Source organism: Cyprinodon variegatus, unplaced genomic scaffold (genome assembly GCF_000732505.1).
Source record: "Cyprinodon variegatus isolate N-32 unplaced genomic scaffold, C_variegatus-1.0 Scaffold334, whole genome shotgun sequence".
Taxonomy (NCBI): domain Eukaryota; kingdom Metazoa; phylum Chordata; class Actinopteri; order Cyprinodontiformes; family Cyprinodontidae; genus Cyprinodon; species Cyprinodon variegatus.
The window spans coordinates 644,906-667,136 of NW_015150787.1; the positions used below are offsets into that span (position 1 = coordinate 644,906).

Genomic DNA, 22,231 nt, shown 5'->3' on the forward strand with positions numbered 1-22,231 from the left:
CATCCATCCATCCATCCATCCATCCATCCATCCATCCATCCATCCATCCATCCATCCATCCATCCATCCATCCATCCATCTATTCTCTCTACCTATATCCATGTTAATAAAACCAAATCTTCACACATTTCCTTTTTTCTTAGGTGCTCCAGTCTAAAGCGAACTGAAACCTCCAGAACCATGCTTTTTAGATATGCCCCCTCTAGTTATGTGCTCCAGTTACCAAATGCGTCCATTAGAATATAATAAATCCTCAGATATATAAAATGCAGACCTATTACTTGATTGGAACTTGTTTATTAATAACCATTTAGCATATATAACTGAAAGCATAACTCTAATACTCAGACAACATGACAATTCCTGACTGATGCTAATATGGCAAAGAGGGGACAGATTAATGCATCCATATACATATGCTTTACTGGATCAGCAAGTGGACACTTTGATGTATGGCTTGTTGATAAGTGGTACGGAGTTGGGTGTGTGCGTGGGTGGGAACCATACAGACAAAGGATTATAATGCATTAGAACTGACATCAGCTAGTATCAAATCAATTTTCAATGAGGAGGGCCTTAGCGGGAGTATGTATGTCGAGTGGGGACATGACAAGCTGCTTGTCCTGCATTTTCAAACCCATCCCTTCAGCACATGGATTTTAAAAAGCCCACGTTCAAAATGTTTACAGGGGCAGTGGAGGACTATTTAAATGGAGTTGGCGTTTTTCTTGTTTGTTGGATGATAGAATATGCAGGATGTAATTTTGTCAGCACTGAAGTAATTGAAGAAGTTGACAATGAGACGGCTGTTGGAGACTGTTGCAGTAATTTTTTCTGACTGCTGCTGAAAACTGAAAGGCAAATATCTTGTTAGTGACTGAAAAAATTTCCCTCGAGCAAATCTTTGGACATGGTTTGATTGCAGCACTAATCCCATGGCCACTTCACCGTGCATTTTTATTACATCTCCAGCTTTAGACAGGAGATTATCTGAAACATAGTTGTTAAAAAAACAAGAAAAAAAGGAAAACCATGAAATTGCACATTATTTTTCATCTGAAACCACAGTTACATCATGAAGAAAAGTCATCACACCTCTTAAACTTTTGATACTTTAATATTTTACAAATCTGTCTGTGCTTTATTGTGAGTTTTGGTAAACTTTCACATCAGAGCAATGAATATAGTGTAGTAGAAAAAACATTGTTATGGTAATTGGTAATTGGCTATCCTGATTTAATTATTTGTAGAGCCAATTTCGGTTATAAACGCAACTGCAGATCTTTTGGGATACGTCTCAACCAGCCTTTCAACCTTCTTTCTAGACAATTAATCTTATGGAAGTTCTTTAAATCAGGGGTCTACAACCTGCAGCTCCAAAGCTGCATGTGACTCTTTGGACCCTCTACAATCACAATTAAGAGTGGATAAAAATAATATAAAGAACTAAATAATGTACTATAAGAACAAATACCAGTCTTTGACACTTTTGTGGTTTTTATAAAAAAATATTGGAAAGCACCAAAAATCTGTTTTTAGAGCTTTTTTTTCCCCCATAATTAGCTTGGAAACTAGATGTTTTAATATTATCATTTCTGTTTACATCAAATAATACCCCACAGAAAAATAAAACCATGGTTCAGTTTTATGAATTGTTTTATGTTCTTCCTTATTTTTAAAGCAAAAAATACAAATAAGCTCTTGGTTGCTTAAAATGGCAACAGATTTCTTATTGCAAATATTTAACAAGAATAATAGGTTGTGTTTTTATATAAAAAAAATCGTGATATTTTGCGGTTCTAAACAAGCTTTACTTAGCTGGACTTTGTGGCTCTTTGGATATGAAGACCCCTGCTTTTCATCCTGTCTGGATGAAATCACTCAGAAAGAATAAAGAGAATTTGTAATAATCAGTTCTTCAGTCTTGTTACAGATTCTCAATTGCATTTAGGTTGGAACTTTGACTAGGCCATTTTAAAGAAAAGAGACGCTTCGATCCATTAATGCTCCTGATTCTTGTCCTTATGGAAGCTAACCTTCTCTTCAAGGATTATCCTCCATTTAACTTCTTTCATTCTACTATCAGCTCCTATCACAACATGATACTGCCACCACTATGTTTCACAGCAGCTGTGGCATGTTCATTGTAATGTGGAATTTTTCCACCTATATAGTGTATATTAGACAATTAAAAAAAAGAAAATTAAATTGTGTCTTTTGCTACATGGCTAAATAATTTAGAAGTAGCTTGACTTCTTGTAGTACTTTCTAGTTTAATATGATTTTAAAAGCTTCATAAGCACTAATTACATAATTTAAAAATAGCACTAGGTTTTATACATGGGTATAAGACTAAAAGAACTGAATACAGAACTCTCCACACATTTAAGATAAGCATATCTCTGTAGTATTTTATAAAAATCTACAGCCTAGACGGAGCGATGCTTGGATCAGGTCTTCTAAGATGTTTGATCAGCAACATTCAGCTCACCCACAGGCTGAGATGCCTTATTCCTTATTTTTCGTTTCATTTCAAACACTGAGAAGTGCTTGGTGAACTGAAGCTTGGCAAGCTGCAGGTCGCCATGGAAGAAAATGAACAGGTGCTGTGGTCGACGCTCCTAAACTGAAATGGATGAAAAAGTCGTTTCGTTAGTGATAATGGGATCTGTTGCTTTCTTCCGGAGCTGCAGATTTATCATTAAACAGACCATCCAGTGGTGACTCATTCGCAAGATTAGTCTTCGCTGTCTGCATGCCCCCCTGTACCTCGCTTCTCTTGTCCTTCCTAATTTCCTTTCCATCTCACATGTTGTTGTTTTTTTCCCTCACCAACAATGCTGACCTTGTCACTTATTCCACCTTGTTTCGATTCTGAGGTGATCCATGGTGCATGTGTGAGAGCGTGTGTTTTTGAGTGTGTGTGTGAAAGGACAAAGAGGAAAAGGTATGAGAGGGAGCGGAGGAGGGGGTGGTCAGCGGGAGGCAGTGAGGTGTCCAGCACTTAGATTGCCTATTTATTTCCAGTCATTGCATCCATTACACTGATCCTGCTAACAAATGACTGTGCTTGGTGTGTTTGTTTCTATACAGGAGAAAAAAAGGTGAAACAATTAAGGGTCAAATATTTAATGTTAATGATGTGGTGTGTGATTTATGGCTACAGGCTGGTGGTAACCAAAGAGAGAAGAAGAACAAACTGGATTCATCTGTGGTCCGTTCCACACCTCATTGTGAATTTGTGTAGGGGCCCAAATGGGTGTGTCCTTTAAGCGTGCATTACACAGGGTCTGCTGGTGGCTGCCCTCAGATCAGGAGTGTGATTGTCGGCTCTCTGGGGGAAGGTGGGCGTGTCAGTGACAGGCTGCAATGATTAGTGGAGCTCAGCGGGCAGAATTTATCAGACTCAGCTGAGGCTATGAACCATTTCAGCCTGCAACGCTGCAATTTGTCTCCCACTCCAAGTCAAAAAAACAGCCTCGATGTGACTGGCGCGTGCTGGCTTGCCACGCACACGGCTGTCTTGCCTTGTGGCTTTCTTATAATGCGTCCCGCAGAGAGGCACATGTGAATTCCTGATTGCCGAGAGGCCCGAATATCTCACGTTTGCATGGCTCGGCCTCTTGCAGGAAGGAAATATAACGCTGTGAATGCAATATGATTACAGTCTGCGTCTGAGACAAATGCTTGCTGAAAGGTTGTTAGAGGAAAGAAGACTTCTCTGGAAATCCATCCCCTACAGCAAAAGACCTGAAATGAATACTCATTTAATAATCAGCTGGGGTTCTAGACCGGGAATTATATGGTATGCTTATTGTTGGCTCATATCTCTGATTTTTGCTTTTGAGTTAAAATGAAAAACAAAAAAAGAATATTTTCTTCTTTATTTTATTTAAGTAGCCAGTGTTTTGCTTTTAATCTAAATTGTCTTTACCCATTTAAAGTCATAGTCTTTACTTCTTTAACAGGATTATTTCAGTGCTTAATGATGGAAAGTGATTCCATGTGCTGACGTTTTACTTTTTTGAGCTTTATTGTTGTTTTTTTGTCCCAGAGCACTGTAACCTTACCACTAAATACAATCCAAGTGTGCATTTAATCTCTGTTTCAATCCAGCAGCTCTTTAGAGTTCTGATCTCATGAAGAGCAATGAATGAGCCAAGTCAATGATTATGGTATGAAATTTAAAGCAATGAAACAACGTGCCAAGCTCTGAATATCTTATACTCTAATCCATTCTCTAAAAATGGAAACAGTAAGGCACAACTGCAAAACTAGCAAGACATGGCCGCCCACTTAAACCGAAGAACTAAAAGGCCTGCGGTATCATCAGATGAGCTGCACAGATCCACTGTTCAGGTGGAGTTTGATGTTTCTGGTGCACTTCGCAACACCCCAACAGAAGAAGCTATTAACATGTCCAGCAGGTTGATTGCAATGCACCATGAGGAGAAGCTAAATGAAGAAGCTGCTCCTTCTAGAGGAAGAGTGAATTTTCTGATCCTACGTGTGACGGAAAACAAATCCACATCAGCTTCAGTAACCTATTCCCTCTGTGAAGCATGGCAGTCGAAGTGTCATGCTGTTGCCTTGTTTTTGGTTAAAGTTGATAGAATAAATTGATTTAAACAAGAGAGCTTGTCAGAGGCTGGAAGGCTCACCATTCAAACAGGACCACAGAACCCTACTGTTACGGCTCAGAAAGAAGGACCCAGTATTCAAGGCAGACAGATAGATAATTCAAAAAGGCGTTTATAAAAAAACTGATCTGCGCAGGAACCTCTGGAGAAAGGAAACATAGGTTAGTGACCATGTAAATCTGTTGGAGGAAGATTATGAACGCGAGTCACTAACCGGGTTTACTAGTTCATTCCATGCAACAACATCCGGCCAGAGCTGCAAATCAAATAAGGAATCCATTGCAGACTGATGTTAACTGATTGTATCCATTGAAGTGAACAGATCTTTAATGTTTTGCAAAGAAGGATGAGCAAAGATTACTATAAAAATAAAAATGCAAGGACACACTTTCAAAAGAATTGCCGTGAAATATGGTTGTGTTATTACTGACTGAAGGGGATTAAATGTAAATACATGCCACACTTTTCAGATTTGTCATTTCTTTAAGAAAAAAAAAATCATATAAAATCCCAGGAAGAGTTTGAGGCATATTAATTATTTGTAGACTCATTGTAAGAACATAGATATGTAACTAATGATAACATGTCCTCCGCCCTATGCTGATGAACAAGTGCTCGAACCTGTCTGGATGAAAAGTGTGCTGCTCGTGTCATTTATGGCTGCTGGAGCACATAAAACAATATGCAAATGAACCTGCAAATGTCATTTCAGTTTGTTAAGATGCTGCCACTGGGAATGCTATTTGTGTAAACCAATCAGTGAGATAAGTTATTGTTTAAATATTACTCAACAAATTACATCGCTTTGTGCTACTATAAACTAAACATTATGTCTGCAAGCTCATCTCAGCGCTGCAGCTGCTGCACATCAAAACATGGAAATCAAAGTGTCTGAAAAACTTACACGTCCATCAGACTCTGAACAGCATTTTACAAACTATGTTGAGTCACATTTTCAATAGATTTTTGCTTCAAAAATGAGGGCAGTATTTTCAGAGCAAAAGTATTCACACCTTTTTATCATTTTGTCTTTTTATTTGGATTCTAATGGGCAGACTAATGCAAAAAGAAGATGGTTGTAAAATGTAAGGAACATGATTCATTCATTTACATTGTGCTCCCTTTAATCTGACCATCAGAAGTCATCTATTAGCATAAATGAAATTACAAATAACATGCATTATTTAGTCAACAATATTTCCCCAAAAATCAGACTAGAGTACAGCAAAGTCTGGGTTTTACAGTGACGTAATGGGAAGAGATTTTTAAAGAGTATTTCTGCTGAGAAGGTAGAGCTCTAAGTAGGGATGTACCTTTACATCAATCAGGCTTAGGCTTGATTATCTTGACTGATGCACTACAGGCCTTCAGGTACTTAACTTACTCTAAAGATGGTCATGAAGCTACTGCAGAAAGGATGACATTTAAATGGCCCAGGTTGAAATTATTCTGATATGATTTGATCCACGTGATTGAAAGTGATGTATTGCGCAACGTCCAACTGACACAGATTATAGATATTAAAAAGTAGATTTTTTTTAAAGAGGCATTATGGAGTTTTCTAATGATTCTGCCAGCTGTGGTTTAAACACAGAGCTGCAGCACTTTTCTGCTTATTCTTGTAGCTCATACTTCACTTTTTTACGTTAAATTCTCATACAGTAGGTCTCTCAGTTCAGCTGAATGCAGGTCGCTTCTGATTATCAATATAATCCATCTTGAATACCTATTCTAGGTCAGACTTATTTAACACTGTTGGACGTCATATCCTCCGAGCAGTGCGGGAACTTCAGACCCAGGTAAATTCAGGGAAAACAGGCTACTGGCTTATAGATGCATCCGAATTACAGTGTCAGTCTGCTCATCAAACGATGTTTGGTTGTAAAGGGTCAAATAAAGAGTTTTTAAAATATATTTTTAGTAAAAACTTATATAATGTTTTAAGGGGAACATAGATGTAAAAATAAAGACATAACAACACAAATACTACTTTATATATGCTCAACAAAAATATAAATGCAACACTTTTGGTTTTGCTCCCATTTTTATCTGATTACCTCAAAGATCTAAAGCTTTTTCCATATACCAAATATAATAATTTCCCTCAAATATTGTTCTTAAACCAGTGTAAACCTGTGATAGTGAGCACTTCTTCCTAGTTGAGATAATCCATCCCACCTCACAGGTGTGCCATATCAAGATGCTGATTAGACACCATGATTAATGCACAGGTGTGCCTTAGACTGCCCACAATAAAAGGCCAATCTGAAAGGTGCTGTTTTGTTTCATGGGTTCATCTCAAAGCAAAACCAAAAGTGTTGTGGTTATATTTTTGTTGAGTGTAATAAACCCATATGGTTTTAAATAGTACTTGTATTACAAAATGATCAAACAAATGTTTAGATTAAAGCCCATCAGGACAGTTTTAGCAAGAGACGAAAGTGGCCAGCTTTTTGCCAAATAGTGGAACTATTTTGCTAAGCAATATATATGATCTATTATTACTTTTACATTTTAGAGAAAGTTTACCGTGTTGCAAGCAAAATAAGTTCCTGTATACATAGTTTTTATCAGGTATGGCGTGCTTAATGTAAAATAAACTCTTATGAATGGTATCTATCCTCGTGGGTGTTATCTTTTAGGTCAAATAAGAATCTTTCCATTGAGTACACTATTTAAACTAAACCTTGGTGTCATTTTTGACCAGCACGTGTCATTTAAAGCCACTAGTAAACAACTTTCTTTAACTTCGGTCTTTCACCTAAGCAGTATTGCTTATTTATGATTTTTCAAAGTTAAACAGCCAAGACAAAAAAATAAAAAAATACAACGAAAACAAAAATCAACAAGACAAAACAGTAAAAAAAAAAAAGATAGTGTACTTATTGGAGAACTGATAAAAGAGGATACAATACGCACACATCAAACCATAGAGCGTGATCAAGCATGAGACAGAGACAAAGCGAACAACAGAACTTTCTGGAGACTTTGTATAAGGCAGTTTGCCATAAAACATGAAATATCAATAATATTATCAATATAATAACGATAATAAGAAATAAGAAAAACAATTTAAAAAATACAGTTCCGGATGAGTACGAAAATAATTTTAGCTCATTATTTTGTATATATCTATTAAAATGACCCCAAACATCAAGGAACTTATGATGGTTGTACACCTGAGCGGAATTGCTAAAGTTAAGAGTGAGAATGAAACGTGGCCAATGTGTATTTGTTGCTTCATCGCCTATAGAAAACAATACAAAATAAATCTGTAGAATACTGTAGTGCTACAGAAAGAATCGAATGAGGACCAGAAATGAGTCATACTTCTCTAATTTCAGGTTCTTGTTATTGGCTCCCTGGGGAAGAAAGCTTACAATTCTCCATTTTCAATTAATTATAAAAATTCTTAGCAGTCAAGCTCCATCAAGAGACCTGACTGTTGCATATGTTCCCATCATATAAAAGTGCTCTCATATCCTTTAAGCTTTTCAGGTAGAATCGGAGGCAGATTGTATTTTATTTATCAGGCTCCTCTGTAAAACCAGCTCCTAGTTTTAGTCTCTCACCAAGATGCTTATTTCAAGCCATAGTTACGTAAACTAATTAGTTTTGAATAGTGCTTCCATGGATTAAAATGCCTGATCACAATACCAGATTAGGGTGTATATGATCACTTTGTGGTCCCTTTGTGCTCTCATAGATGTGCACTCTTTCCCTTAAATTACTGCTGGGTATAAACTGATATTAACAGCCACCTGTTAAACACGTAGAAAATGAAGACAAGATCTTGGCTTTAGGGTTGGGAAACTTTCCAAGAATTTGTATTGAAAATAAATAAAAACTGAATCTATTATTAAGCCAGATTAAGTTACTTTAACAAAGCAAAACCTATGTAAAAAGATTTTAAAAGCCCACAAATTGTATTAAAAATGTGTATTTTGGTTGTTGCAGAGTAAAGCACTGAACCTGCAGTCTCTCTTAGTTCACATTTGACTTTGCTCCCAAACTTTTGGACTGTTGTGTAAGTAGTGAAGGCATGGCTATCAAGAAAAAGAAAACCAGCCAAGCGATTCTTTTCCAGCAGTTCCTCTGCCTTAGCCCTCTTTGCAGCTTTGACAGACTGACATCTTGCAAACAACCAAGAAGCAGGGGAGAGTTCCACTCTACACACCACTTGTTGATCATCACTCTTTCTGTCTTAATCAGCCATGACAGATCAAACTGCACCAAAAGTAAAACCCCAAATGCATGTGGTTTTTAAAACTTGATTTAACTATGAGTGCATAAAAATGTTTTGTGCCTTTAACATTGTGTTTTTACTTGTTAATGACGCTACTGTGACAAAAACTGAGCCCAGCTTGGATGGTCTTTGCAAAGCTCTTTAGGGGATTATTATGAATGCAGTGGGTACTTGTCAAATGTTATCAAATTTGGTCATGAGGGGTTTTGAGTGGGCACAAATGTCTATAGCTACTGGTTGTTTATTGTTGTGGTTGTAGATTGAAAAAGATTTAGGTGGTGCTTGGGGAATCATGGTGGCAGGAATGAAAGTATATCCTTGACTCAGGGCTGCTGGTCCAGAACATGAGGCCGGACCTGCTGAGCCGGCCTCATCCGTAGGCTGTGGCCCCATTGTTCCTGTGGTTACTGGCAGAACTTAACACCATGCTGTTGGCAGCATGGCCACTATAACTGGCCACTCTGATTACAATCAAAGACTCCACATCATCTTCACATTAATGAATACTGTGTTACACTCAGCATGGTTCTTCATACACTTTTCGTACACAAAATAAGTACTCTTCCCTTGACGGCAGGCCTATTGCATGAGCAGTAAAGAAGGGTTGGACAAGGTTCTCTAAACCATTTTCATCTTCTTCCCTCTTGTGTTGTTGAAACTTGATTATTGTAGTTTATATCCTGATTATTCATATTCATAAGTGATGATCTTCAATCAGGGTTCTGTGATGGTTCTGTTGCTGATTTCAGATGATTCAGTCACTCTTCAACTATATTTAATGGTATTCAAATTATTTTTACTCTGATCATGAACTGAAGAAACAAAGTAGATATATTTCATACAGTGTTTGAGAAAAAAGCATGCTATAAAACCGGTTAATATTTTTATCAAACATACCCGTTTTCATTCTAAGGTAAAAGGCTATCATTAAAAGGCTGTTGATATTTTTGAATAATGCCTTTCTCATGGCAGACTCCTGTAAAAAAAAAAGAAATCAATTAAAAACAGAGAAACTTTCTGTTTACCAGATCTGCTTGGGTGGTCATTGTCACTACCCGATCCGTTCTGTGCATGCGGGAACAGATATACATCCGGGTGTCCATAAAAAATGTAATTATGGTACTAAAACTACTTATTTCTATCCTTAACTCACTAAACAATGCTAATGGTACCAAATCCATTCTGCCATGTGGGTCAGGAGTTCTGGTGTGATGCTTGACAAAGGAAGTAGAGCTGTCTTGGCAATGTGCTGATTAATAAGAAGTTTAGTGAGGGTTTTGGAGATTGGCTCATGGATGTGAAAAATAACAACAGCAAAAAAAAACCTATTTGCACATAACAACATCATGATTGCCTTTAAACTTAAAGAATTTCTGTACATTTTGTGTACAATCAAGCCTTACTGTTCATCCTTCGTAGAGCTTTACTCTAAACCAGAGCTGAACCCAATTAGAACCACACTGTACCTCTGTCTGAAGCACTATAGCAAGCCATACATCCACTGTAGATGTATTCTTAAGTTTTTTATACGAAAAAAATGAGTGTTTAATAAAAACAGGCATAGAAAACAATTATCCAAATTGGTAAGACATGATCAAAGCGGTTTGCTGCTTTTAAAGAGAGTAAGAACGTTTGTTAATAGTTTGAAACACCAAACACAAAAGCAGAACTTCTAAGTGAAATAGATACTTAGAATGAAATAACTTTAACTGGTGTTGCTGAACTTTAAAGTTCCCCTGCAAAATGCCAAAGTTAATCCATGTATTAGCGGGAACTGCTTCTAATCAGCAGCTGAACAGCCAATCACAATGGCTCGCCTCATTACCGTCAAAGGCAGAGAGCATGAAAAACATGGCTGGCAGATTTACTGACCTGGCTCCCTCCCTTCGGGATACGTGCAGGTTTTTATGGCAAGGGAAACAATTTGCCATGGTGAAATTAATCAGTGGATAACTTTTAATTAACGTCCAAACATGCAGATCTTTAAACTGCCAGCCTTAGTATGCTATCCTATCCCAAGTGTCTACTTTCTTTGCCTTTTTCTCCTTACGTCCTCCCGTCCTCTGCCTCCTCCTCAGTGTGACTGGTCTGTTTACTCATCCACTTTGGCTTCAGCACTACCACACTCTATTTTCACAGCTTCTGTTTTCCTCTCCACTCTATATTCCCTCCATGTTTACATTGCAAGTCCTTGTGGCTGCATGCCTACTGTACTGTGTGCGTTTTGGTGAAAGCAAGCCCGTGTTTGATTATTGTATTCCACCTCATTTCTTCCCTTACACATTTGGTCTCCCTTTCTGTCACCTCCTCTGCCTGCATTACCAACAAGAAGTCTGAGAATTAAAAGAAATGGGTGAAAAGAGATGGCAGTGAGGAGGGGTGCTATTAGAGGGGCTCAAAATGGAGTCGACAAGAGCAAACTGGACAGTCAATGTGGGCCTTTAATGTGCAAAGGTCCGCTTAATGGGGAGGAAAAAAAGAGTCTGATAGATTGATTCAGAATGAAATTAAAGAGGACAAGAAGGGGAATCATATAGAGTAAATTGAGCATTACACACCACATTACAGTGTCTCCTAATTAAGCGTGTAAAAGCTTTCTTATTAGGTCTGTGACAGTCCTTAGTTAGCATGGAAAGAGAGAGCTCTCTCTCAGATATCAGTGAGACGGTTCATGCAGGAAATGACTGGTAAAGAGTGAAGACAACTTCAAGGTCCGAGCCAACTGTTTGTGTGAGATGATCTGCCACAACGTTTTGTCTCATCTTTGTCTTCCCCGGCGATGCGGCTCTCCGCCACCTGCCTGTCAGTGAATACACATCATGTGCAGCTGCGTTAAGAGTCTGATCACATCGTGGTGTATCTGTCTGTGTGGGAGCAGTGAGTGTGAGAGCGTCAGATCTCTTCAGCTTCAGGTTCTGCACCTAGTTGTCTGTGCATAGTGACCAGCTGTTAGGTGGTAGCCATTTGAAGCTTCTAGTTATATCCTAGAATATTGTTAAATCAATTTTTAACAGAAATACAGATCTGAACAACTGCAACTCTTATAATGCCATATGAATTTTATCATACTCGTTGAGCTTTTTAAATTTTGGCACTTTTTAACTAGAAAATCGTTTCCGGTAATTTCCTGCAATAGACCAACAAAGTGTTAAAGCATATATGATTGTGAACCAGAAGGAAAAATGGTTTGTGCCTTTCCGCAGAACAAAACATTTACTGAAATCTGATCTGAAGTTGGATTGGTGAAGTAAATAAGCACTTTATTTTAGATGTCAGCCAAGTTAACTGTAATGACTCAGAACAGATGGACCTAGTATTCATGAAAGACAGACGGTGGAATAGCTTAAAAATCATTTATTTGAGCAACAACGAATAGTTTGTGGATCTACCGCAGCAGCGGCTAGGGCATGCGAGGCAGGTAACAAAGGTTAGTCACCATGAAAATCTGACGGAGGATGATCTGAACAAGTGAGTCACTAACCTGGTTTAGAGTTCAGACGGAGGCCAGAGAACAAGATTATACCAACCGGTCAGCTGACAAGACGCAGTCCTTGTAGCACAGAGAGATCCAGACACCGAAGCCTTGAAGGACACAGAACTGACAGGAGATCAGATCCAAGCAGATGACAGAGAATAATCCACAGGATAATCCAGAGGGCGAAGTTAAGAGGCAAATCCAGGTTCAGTCCACAGTAATAATAAAAATAATTGAAATGTATTAATCTCACACTGGAGAAATTCACCTCTGCATTTAACCCATCCAAATCCCCTCAGGATCAGATAATCAGGACACTATTAGTAACGTTGGGCAAAAATCTCACCAATGGCTCAAGAATAATCTGGCCCTGATGGCTGGTGCGTGGCAGTTCAAATAGAAGCAGGAGCAGGTGAATCAGATGAGCAGTGATGAGAAACAGGGCAAAGTTAGACAGGTGAATGAAATGAGCAATTAAGCCAGCCATCAGCGCCAAGATCATGACATTAACTTACTGTGTAGTCCTGCAACATATTTGTAGTTGTGTTATAATAATATTTAACAGCAAATAATAAAGTAATAGCAGTTAATGGCAGCTGCATTTTTTTCTTACAGGATTATCCTCCATTTAGCACCACCCATCTTCCCATCAACAGCTTCCTTGTCCCTGCCAAGGAAATGAATCCCCACAGTATGACATTGCCTCCACCTTGTTTCACCACAGACATTATGGACAGTTTTCTAAAACATAATTTAAGCAGCATCAATTTGGATGGAGAGGTTCTGTGCCCTCAGTGGGTGTTTCATAGGTGTTTCAGTTTTTCTCTGATAAATGGTCTACCTGTCTGGTTTGTCAGTCTAGGTGTCATTGTGCTAATGTACCCTGTCCATGCTTGGATAATGGACTGAAATACACATTGAAACATCTGAAAGATATTGGTTGATGGCACATCTCATGTTTGAGGTTACTTTTTGATAAAACATTTAGCAAATATTTCCTTTACTTTTCCTTTAAAAGATCCCAATAAAATGCAGACTTTTTGCAAACACTGGAACTGGAAATTGTATTGTTTTCTATAGCATGGTATGAGCTCCTGCTTTAATTACGCTCTTCCAAGAGTATATTTTTTTAAAGCTTAAACCCTTATACATCAGGAAAAAGGATTATGTCAAGGTAAACCAGTCATTATCAGCCAGTGCCTGCTTGTTACTCTGTAGACTTTCAGATAATGAAATCAAACCCTGTTCTTTGACCAAAAAGCCCCAGTAAAGGATGGGGAGTTTACATTGATCTGCTCTAGGAACATCTGAATGGTTTTCCAATTCGGTGTCTGATCATTTGTCCTTAGTAAAAAAATTGCATTGAAAGTGTTGGGTATATTAGTGTGTAGGCTTGCAGTGTTTAACACCACCAAGTGTTTATACTAAATTAAATTTGCACCTCCAGCTATTTTCTCAGTGCTAGTAAGATAAAGATAAGCTGCAGGTATCACTCCACTCTCTCTATGAAGGAGAATGTATAACTTACTTTGCCCACGTTGCATGGCAAAATTTCCTTTCCATTCCTGACCTTTAAGCCACAGCTGGAAGACCATTGGGATTAATGTAGCTGAAAGCCTGGGAACAGCAGTTTAAGAGGGAATAAATCACCATTACTACACCTTTTCACTTCAAATTGGGTTCTATCTTGTTCTTTTAGTTCAAATAAGTCTGCCTTAATTAGCAGCAGTGGTGAATTGTGACAACAAAAAAAATTCAGGTCTTTTGAAAAATTCTTCATTAAAAACAAAGGGTGAAATGCATGTTTTGGTTCATGTTATAGAAGTTTCTTCAATAGTTTTAGGTGTTGATGGCACTAAGCAGGATGGATCTCCTGTAGTGGTCTGTATTACAGCGAGTTGGCGGACACCTCTGACTGAAGAGACTCTGCTGTGCAACAGTCTGATGAAGAGGATGCTCAAGGTTGTTCGTAATATGAAATGTAACTGTCAAATGTTATTCCAAGGATGAGATCTGTATCACTGTTCAGACCCTGGAAGTCCATTAGTGGTTAGTTTAACTGTCAACAATATGCAGTTTGGCACTGAAAACTCACCTCAAGTTAATAGATGTGTAACCTTGCCTGCAACCTGAATTATCGCTGTACTTGTAATATTATAGGTTTAGGACAGGACGAAACCAAGAAGGGATGCTCAAACAGACAGCAGGAGGATTATTTGCTGCCTTGACATCTGTTTTTGTCATAAACGGGACAGATGGACACAGTATTCAAGGTGAGACAGCCAGTAGGGGAGTTCAAAACATTTAATAACACAAAAACAAGCACACACTGAACTGTGACTGCAGCGACTGCAGGGGCGGGGCGCAACCCATCACTGATTCTGGTTTAACAGTCCAGTCCATTCACTGCGTGGAAACATGAAAACTCTCAACCCACTGGCCGAACCAGGACATGAACTAGCGAATAAATGAAACCAACAGACAAATGGAAAACAAATAATGATTTGGCCCTGATTGCTCGGGCTGAACCGAACATAAAGGACCCAACGCAGGTGGATGAGTGATAATTAGAAAACCGCGAAGAGTTAGACAGGTGAATGAAATGAAAAATGAAGCTGAGCCATCAGGGCAGATCATGACAGTTTTCCTTTCATCTTTGAAGGAAACACATAATTTTTTATGCTGTTTTCCAAAATCAGCTCAAAACTTTTTGACTGAATGTCCCTCTTTTCCCCCAAAAAAGAGTTGATTAAAGCTGGTGCAGAGGATAAAGTATAAAACTAAACAATCAGTGTTGGAAAACATTAAAAAAGGACGTATGTTTAAGCTGATCTCAGCTGTTGTGTTGCAGTTATTTCAGGTTGCTCAACCACATCGGAGTTGCGGCAGTCCAGATGGGAGACAAAGACTATTTGTGGACCTGAGTCAGCAGATTTTGCACACAGCAGATCTGCAATAGCAGCAGCAGAGGCAGCTGGTTGAATGAGATCAACCTGAACGTGGCTCAGGGAAGAGAAAGTGCTAGGCTCATCACTGTGATTGACAGCTCTTGTTAAGGGCAGGATTTCTGAGGGGAGGACATCGACTCAGCCTTGTCAAGGTCAATCGGGGAGGTGTTTGGCAGGAATCCAATTGGAGATTTAAGCTTCAAAATTGAGGATATGCAACCCAACCTGTATGTCAGTGCTGGGTATCAAAAGGTCAGTGAAGTGTCATAGCAATGATAGGAGGGACCATGTGAGGTGGTGGCGAGGCCAAGGGCTTATGAGTGGAAAAAGAAGATGGTCTGGCAATGTCAGACCTCCTCAGAGAGGTTGTTTTAAACTCTCTTGGATTCCTGTTTTGGTTTTAAATAGCAAAAAAGCCTCCTCATTTAATCAAAGTAGCCTGCAGAGAGAAATTATTCAAACTGAACAGCACTGTTTGTTCTGATTGAAAGCCTCTGCTGCTGCCGTCTCCTCCTATGAATTACCACAGATCTCCATGTTGTTATGATAATAAAACAGTTGTTGTCCATACAGATCATGCTCTGTGTAGATTAAATATGAGCTCCTCCATAATAAAGCTTTTCTTTCTCCCCTGCGTGCGGGTTTGACTCCCCTCAGTATGCCGCTCTGCCACATTGGCTCTGAAAATTGTTTAATCACAGCCCATCCATATAACTGATGATGCACTGGCATTAAATCATAGCTGAAAAGTGATGTCTGCCCAGGATGCAGAGATCTGGAAGGTGTTGCCTTTGTCGCAGCTCAGGGTTCACTGACAACATTATATTTCTAACGCTGCATGCAGCTATTCATTTGCTCCTAACATCTGTGTTAGGTATTTATCTGCTTCAAAGGTTTTCCAACTGTGCTGCACAGCTCCTTGGGTGGGCGTGACAGATTTGTGGGAACATGAAAGAAATGTGGCACATTTAAATGGGACATTGGGGAAGGCCTGCATGTCAGTGTCAGCAGCAGGACATGTGAAAGTAACTCCTAAACACAGATTACTGAAGCAAGTAGCTACCATGCTTTGTAAAACAATTCATGTACTTCAGACTTTTTCACATTTCGTCAATCTTTTACTGTATGTATTTAATTTAGATGTAATGTGATAGACTGACACAAAGAAATAGAAAGTGGGGGAAGTGGGGGAATATATGTTGTTGTCATATCTTGCATATTGTGAAGGTTATGTAAGCCCCCTTTATTATGATAAGTACACCTTTACTTCAATAAATTAGTTGGTGAAGCAGCTAACAGTCATGTGTAACTATTGCAGAGCTGCAGAGATCTGCAGTTTAGGTTGGAGGATCTATCAACAGGTTGGCTTTTAAGGTACGCTCACAGCTGATGCAAATTTTGCAGCTGGAGTGAAGCTAAACTGTACTGGAGCAGGGAAAAGGTTTCACTTCTAGTGAGGTGAATTGAGCATTTTTGCTGAATTCAGGGAGGCTAGGTTGCACAGTAGGCAAAGTGAAATTTGCAGGAAAATTGAACTTCTGTTAACATTCACATTGAGAAAACTAATCAGGGCCTGGATGTGGGTGTGACCTACAGGGAAAAGCAGTTTTATTCAGTTTTGAATAGAAACTGAAGATAGATAAAACAATGTTGACAAGGTATGAAAGTTGGGAATTATCTTTAGAAGTTTGTGGTTTACTTTTAAAAAAGCTGTTTTAATATAGCCCTAGAAGGATTGTTTCATCTTCCTACCTCCAGTGTAGAACCCGACCAACCACCACCTTCTCTCACCCTCTCTGGCCCGGTTTTTCCTGGCGGGCTTCTCTGATCTACCATTTTCCTCCTCCAATTTGCTGCTGTAGTTCCTTTGCTACAGTGGGCAGCACAGCCGCCCCCATAATTCCTGGTTCTGCTGCTTTCTCTGCTGGGGTTTTTGCTCTGACATCTCTGATACCCCTGTCTGAGCTTCAGAGAGTCTTCTCACCATTCCCACTATGCAGAAAGTGGCAATAATCCAGCCACTCCTAGACTCTCTAAACTGGTAGAATCTCTGTAGGATCTAATGGACTTACTTCTGGCTTCCCACAGTAAATACAGCAAACCAATTTGCACATGGTGTGAATTGCTCTCTTTATCCAGGGAAATTGTCAGTAGAGCAAAAAACATGTGAAACTGGCAAATATTTTCGCAGGTTACGTGTTTAGTCTTGGGCACCATAATTCACTTACTTAGTTCAGTGTTTAAGCAAGGTTAGTATTTTTGCAGGCCCAAAACATACATTTTTGGGATGTATACAAAGTTGTAGGAACATATCATGGTACACCCCCTCGAATACACCACATTATGATTCAACATGTTGCTGGCAGTAACATGCTGTGGGGATGCTTCAATTTAACATAGGTAGGTTAGCTAGTGAGAGTTGGTGGAAACAAACTGGTTAAGGTAGCAAAAAAAACATTCCCAAAAACTTTCACTTATCTCCTGAATGATAGTACATTTAGATCCAGAAATACTTTTTCAGATCAGCTTTGGCCTCATCCTTCTTAAGGGACTTATAAATTCCCTGTAACTGAAGGTGCTGTTAAAAAGGTCATGGTTATATTTTTGATATATTAGCAAACATCCTTTGATAAATCCTATCCCATATTTTAAGAGGTTGTCCTTTGGCAAATTAAGTTGCATCAATTTCTTGAACTATTCTGCTGTGCAGTGAGTAGACAGTATATAGATGCAACACATAAAGCTATTAGAGAGGAGACTTGGGAAAACAACCTGAAAATCAATTCAGGCTAAAAATAAATATATATATTTTTTAAGAGATGAATTAAGCAAAGGTCATACCTTGTCTGTTTGCACTGCAAATTGCCTTTCCAAATGAGGACTGACAGTCTTAACAAGACAAGGGAACAACTTTCTGGGATGTTTGAAGCTTTAAAATGCTAAAACCAAATTTAATCAATTTCTCAATAGGACTATAATAAAGAAGATATTGAAGAGCAGGTCTCATTTGTTTACATGAGGAGGAGATGGGATGGAGCTGTATAAAAGGCTTTATAACACACAAAATAAAGAGATTTGACATTTAATCTGACTTAAACACCTTATGTTAGCAATGTTAGCTTCATTGGCTTCACTGAAATAGCTATGTGTCTGTGAAGATCCTTAACTTTATTCTGAATTTTCCAAAGTGTTGCTAACAGGTAACAATCCAGAACTGATCTATCTAGAACAATCTAGAACAAAAGCTGAAGCTCACAAGATTTAAACTAAAGTCACTGGACTCTCTTCTGTCTTCCTGTTATCTGTTTTAGATCCTGCCCTCTCCAACAGCTTGAATGACTTGTTGTAGAAAGTTGTTTCTTTGATATAGCTTCTTAAATCTCTTTGCACTCTTTATTTTTCAACACCCCACCGTTAATGAAAACAGCTCAGACTGGATGTTCATTACTCAGTAACAACATCTGCTCTGAAGAGTTTCCACAATCGCCTGGTAGAGTCTGGTATAATGCATTAACTGATTAGAAAATGTTCCATAATTTGAGATTTAAATAAACTGTTACTGATGATGAAACTGGTGAACTCCAGTGAATAGAGGTGTAATAATACATTGACCCCTATCACCATCATTTAGAAGAACTTTTATTTTGAAATTCAATAGGCATACACCCATAGAGAACTGGCTGTCTTTTAATGTTATTGTTTTTATAATGAATGCTGTTTTTGATTAAATTCCCAAATGCGCATAAGAGCAAAGGTAAGTGGTCAAGTCATGTTTGTTCCGTTTTTTATATGTGTTAGTAAAGATGTAAATAATTGCATTAAATGGGCATATTAAAGGGTTGAACTACATCACTTTCAGTAACCAGTCAATTTCTTTGTGCATCTATTGGGGGTTTTCATATCAGAGACATATTCAGCTTTATGTCCTGTAGTGATTATAATCATATTCTAAATTATTTAGCATCGAGTTAAATGCCTCCTGAACAACATATTATTTTTTACAGTCAGGAAATATCATTCGACAGATTAAATCAAATCTATATTTATTATTCTTTCCAATCTTATCTGCGATGCCTCAAGGTTTCTCTAAAGCAATTTTGACATTTTCTGAAAATGTGAAAAACACACACAAAAAACCCGCGTTTCAGTCAAAGTCAGGGTAAAAACATGTAAGTATTTTTTTAATGGAGAATTTTTAAAGAAGGACGGGGAGCCATTACTACTGATGGCTTTGAGCTCAAACCCAATGATATGATGAGCCTTAGTTTCACGACAAGTGGAGTTATTCATTGTGAGTGACAGGAAGACTGCATGCTGTCTTGTGCCATAACAGCTTCAGTTTTTAGATTGACACAGTCAGAATAAACTCAGAGCGCAGTGACAGACTGGAGCAGTCCTGCTTTGTTAAAGTTCACAGCATCATCTTTGGGGAAAAGTAATTTTGTAATTAAGAAATTTCATGCGCTGCGATTTATTCTTTATTTCTTCATTTTTAATCAGGTTTGTTTGTGTGATTAGCTTTTTTTCAAATTACTTTGATGTGGCTAAACCTAAAGGGACAGTTCAATTATTTATTTTAATGGGGTTATTTTTAGGTTAGAAGCAGCTACCTTAATACCAACAATAAATAACTCTCTTTATGTTCTATTTAGTTAAATACAAATTAGACCATTCTGAAGGGATACATTTAACAGCTTATTTAGAGGGAGTCAGACCAAATGTAACAAAAATCATAATGGTTTCTTTGTTAGCCATCTTTAGACAGCCATTATTTCTTCATTGGGAGGGTTATTTTAGAGGGAAAATTGATATGAGACTGTAGTCTACAAATGATCCTCCTGTGTAATATATGTACTGAGAATAGAACTTGTAAATACTATAATTCACATCACCCTAAGCTCTTACGCAGATGTTTTTTTTTTTCTTTTGGGGGTAAAATAACACGTTTTATTACGTTTCTACTCTTTGTAGAATAAGGTTAAGAGGCCATTTCGTTAATGTCACATGAACTCAACCTCCTATTCATAGTGTTGCAGAATCCTTTCATTTCCAGATTATTATCGTAACCAGGAGTAAATAATTATATATTTTAGACCCATCAACAGTCATAAAGCAATTATTTACATACGATCTATTTTTTAAAATATATTTTTTATTATATTTTTAACAGTAAAAGAAAAATAATTTATTTTATGATTTATTTATTTTCAATTAATTGTATTGTATTGGTAAATTGTATTAGTATATATGTTGCTTTTATCCTGCAGTACTCAAAATCTGTTAATGTTTTAGTTTATTTTAATTTATTGTTTTGATAAAAAATCTACATGAATGACTGACCTACTGTAAGGGGGAATCCCTGACTCAGATGTTTGAAATCTCAACTTCTGAGGAAAAACAGAACAGACAATAAAACAAGGAGCATTTGTACCGATCAGCATAATGTTAAGTTTCAAAGAACGCACTGCTTGTTAGTGTTGTGGCAGGAAAGTAACACCTTTTTCAACATTTCCCCGATCGTTGTGTCCAGGGAGATTGTAATTAAAACATTGTCTTTATTTTTTATTTTTTTTTGCATAAAGAAAACCAAAGTGTCTGATATGAATAATGGTTAGAAATCAATCAAACAGCATTTCCCTTATTTCTGCTCTACTTTTATCAGATGAAATCCTTTAGTGCCAATTGTTATAATGTTTTTTGGATTAGAGTTGCTCTGAGACTGTAGAAGCTCATTTGTTCTGAGCTCCACTTCAATAAGCAATTTTGAATCTTAATAACCTTTTTCACAAAACTTAACAAAAAGTACAGCCCCTTTATTAAACTGTTTTTTTTTTTTACATAAATAAATCAAGTTTACCTAAATATGTTATTTCCTGTTAAACCAAAGTCAGATTGATTTTAAATAGACATCTGACTGAATTACAATTATTGTCTTCAGCCAAGAAAGGATGAAAGAGTAATAAAAATAGAAACGGAGAGACTGTAACAATAAGAGACTGCCATTGATCTATAATCCAGTTGCGGTTTCATCCTAATGTACCATCATGACACTTGATTGACACTGATATTCACATGCGATTCTTTACCATGTTTCCATCTCTCTTTCCCCGCAGGGAGCCGATTTGGAATCAGAGGTGACAACTAATCTACATCAGAGCCCGGAAGCTAAAAAGGAAAAAGAAAGAAAAGAAAAAAACGCAGAAGAAAGGGAAAGAGCTGCTGGTATAGGAAGGAGAGAGCACACTCCTACACGCCGTCATCCCTCTCAGCTTCCTGGAGTTTGCTGTGTAAACAGCAGGCTGAGAGGGCAGAGTTTGGAGCCTTAGAGAGAGTTACGTGGGGAAGAATAGTGCAGATGGTGTGGCATCATCTCCTTCCCTGTCAGCCCCACTTCAAAAAGTAAGTATAAGGATTATTTTCTGTATTTTAATTAAAAAAAAAAGACAAAAATGTATCCCTGAGAGTCAAACAGTAAAACCCCCTGAAAATCTAAAATGATTATTCCACCCTTTGAATCCAGGTGTAGGGCAGTGTGCAGTAGTAATTTACATACCATGTGGTTCAGCTCAGCTGGAGGTTTTCTGTTATGATTCAGACTCTCTCCTTCCTTTCTCTGCCCAGGAGTCTGCAGCATGTTCTTGATAGATTTAAAATTGGAAGCAGATTTCTGAAATACGGTTAAAGGTTTTAAAATATTCCAAGACATTCCTTTAATGGTTTGACAGGATATATTAGTTCCTTATTTCAGACTTAATATTGAACATATTGCATGTGAAATAACCTACATATATTGAGAGTATTAGAATGTTATTCTGATTTATTCATCTCATAATAACCAATATTACCCCGTTTTTCATGCGGTTTTCTGACCATTTGAAATTCTTCACAGAATATATATATATATATATATATATATATATAT

The 22,231-nt window shown here is 37.8% G+C and overlaps 1 protein-coding gene across 1 annotated transcript in view; it reads left to right on the plus strand.

Annotated features, from left to right (window-relative positions):
* The window catches only part of LOC107091370 (leucine-rich repeat transmembrane protein FLRT1-like), a 77,333-nt gene that overhangs the window by 27,341 nt on the left and 27,761 nt on the right, over positions 1-22,231 (plus strand). Inside the window, exon 2 of the mRNA XM_015385236.1 lies at positions 21,423-21,708. The gene's annotated coding sequence lies outside the window, so the exon portion shown is untranslated. The remainder of the gene's footprint in view (positions 1-21,422; positions 21,709-22,231) is intronic.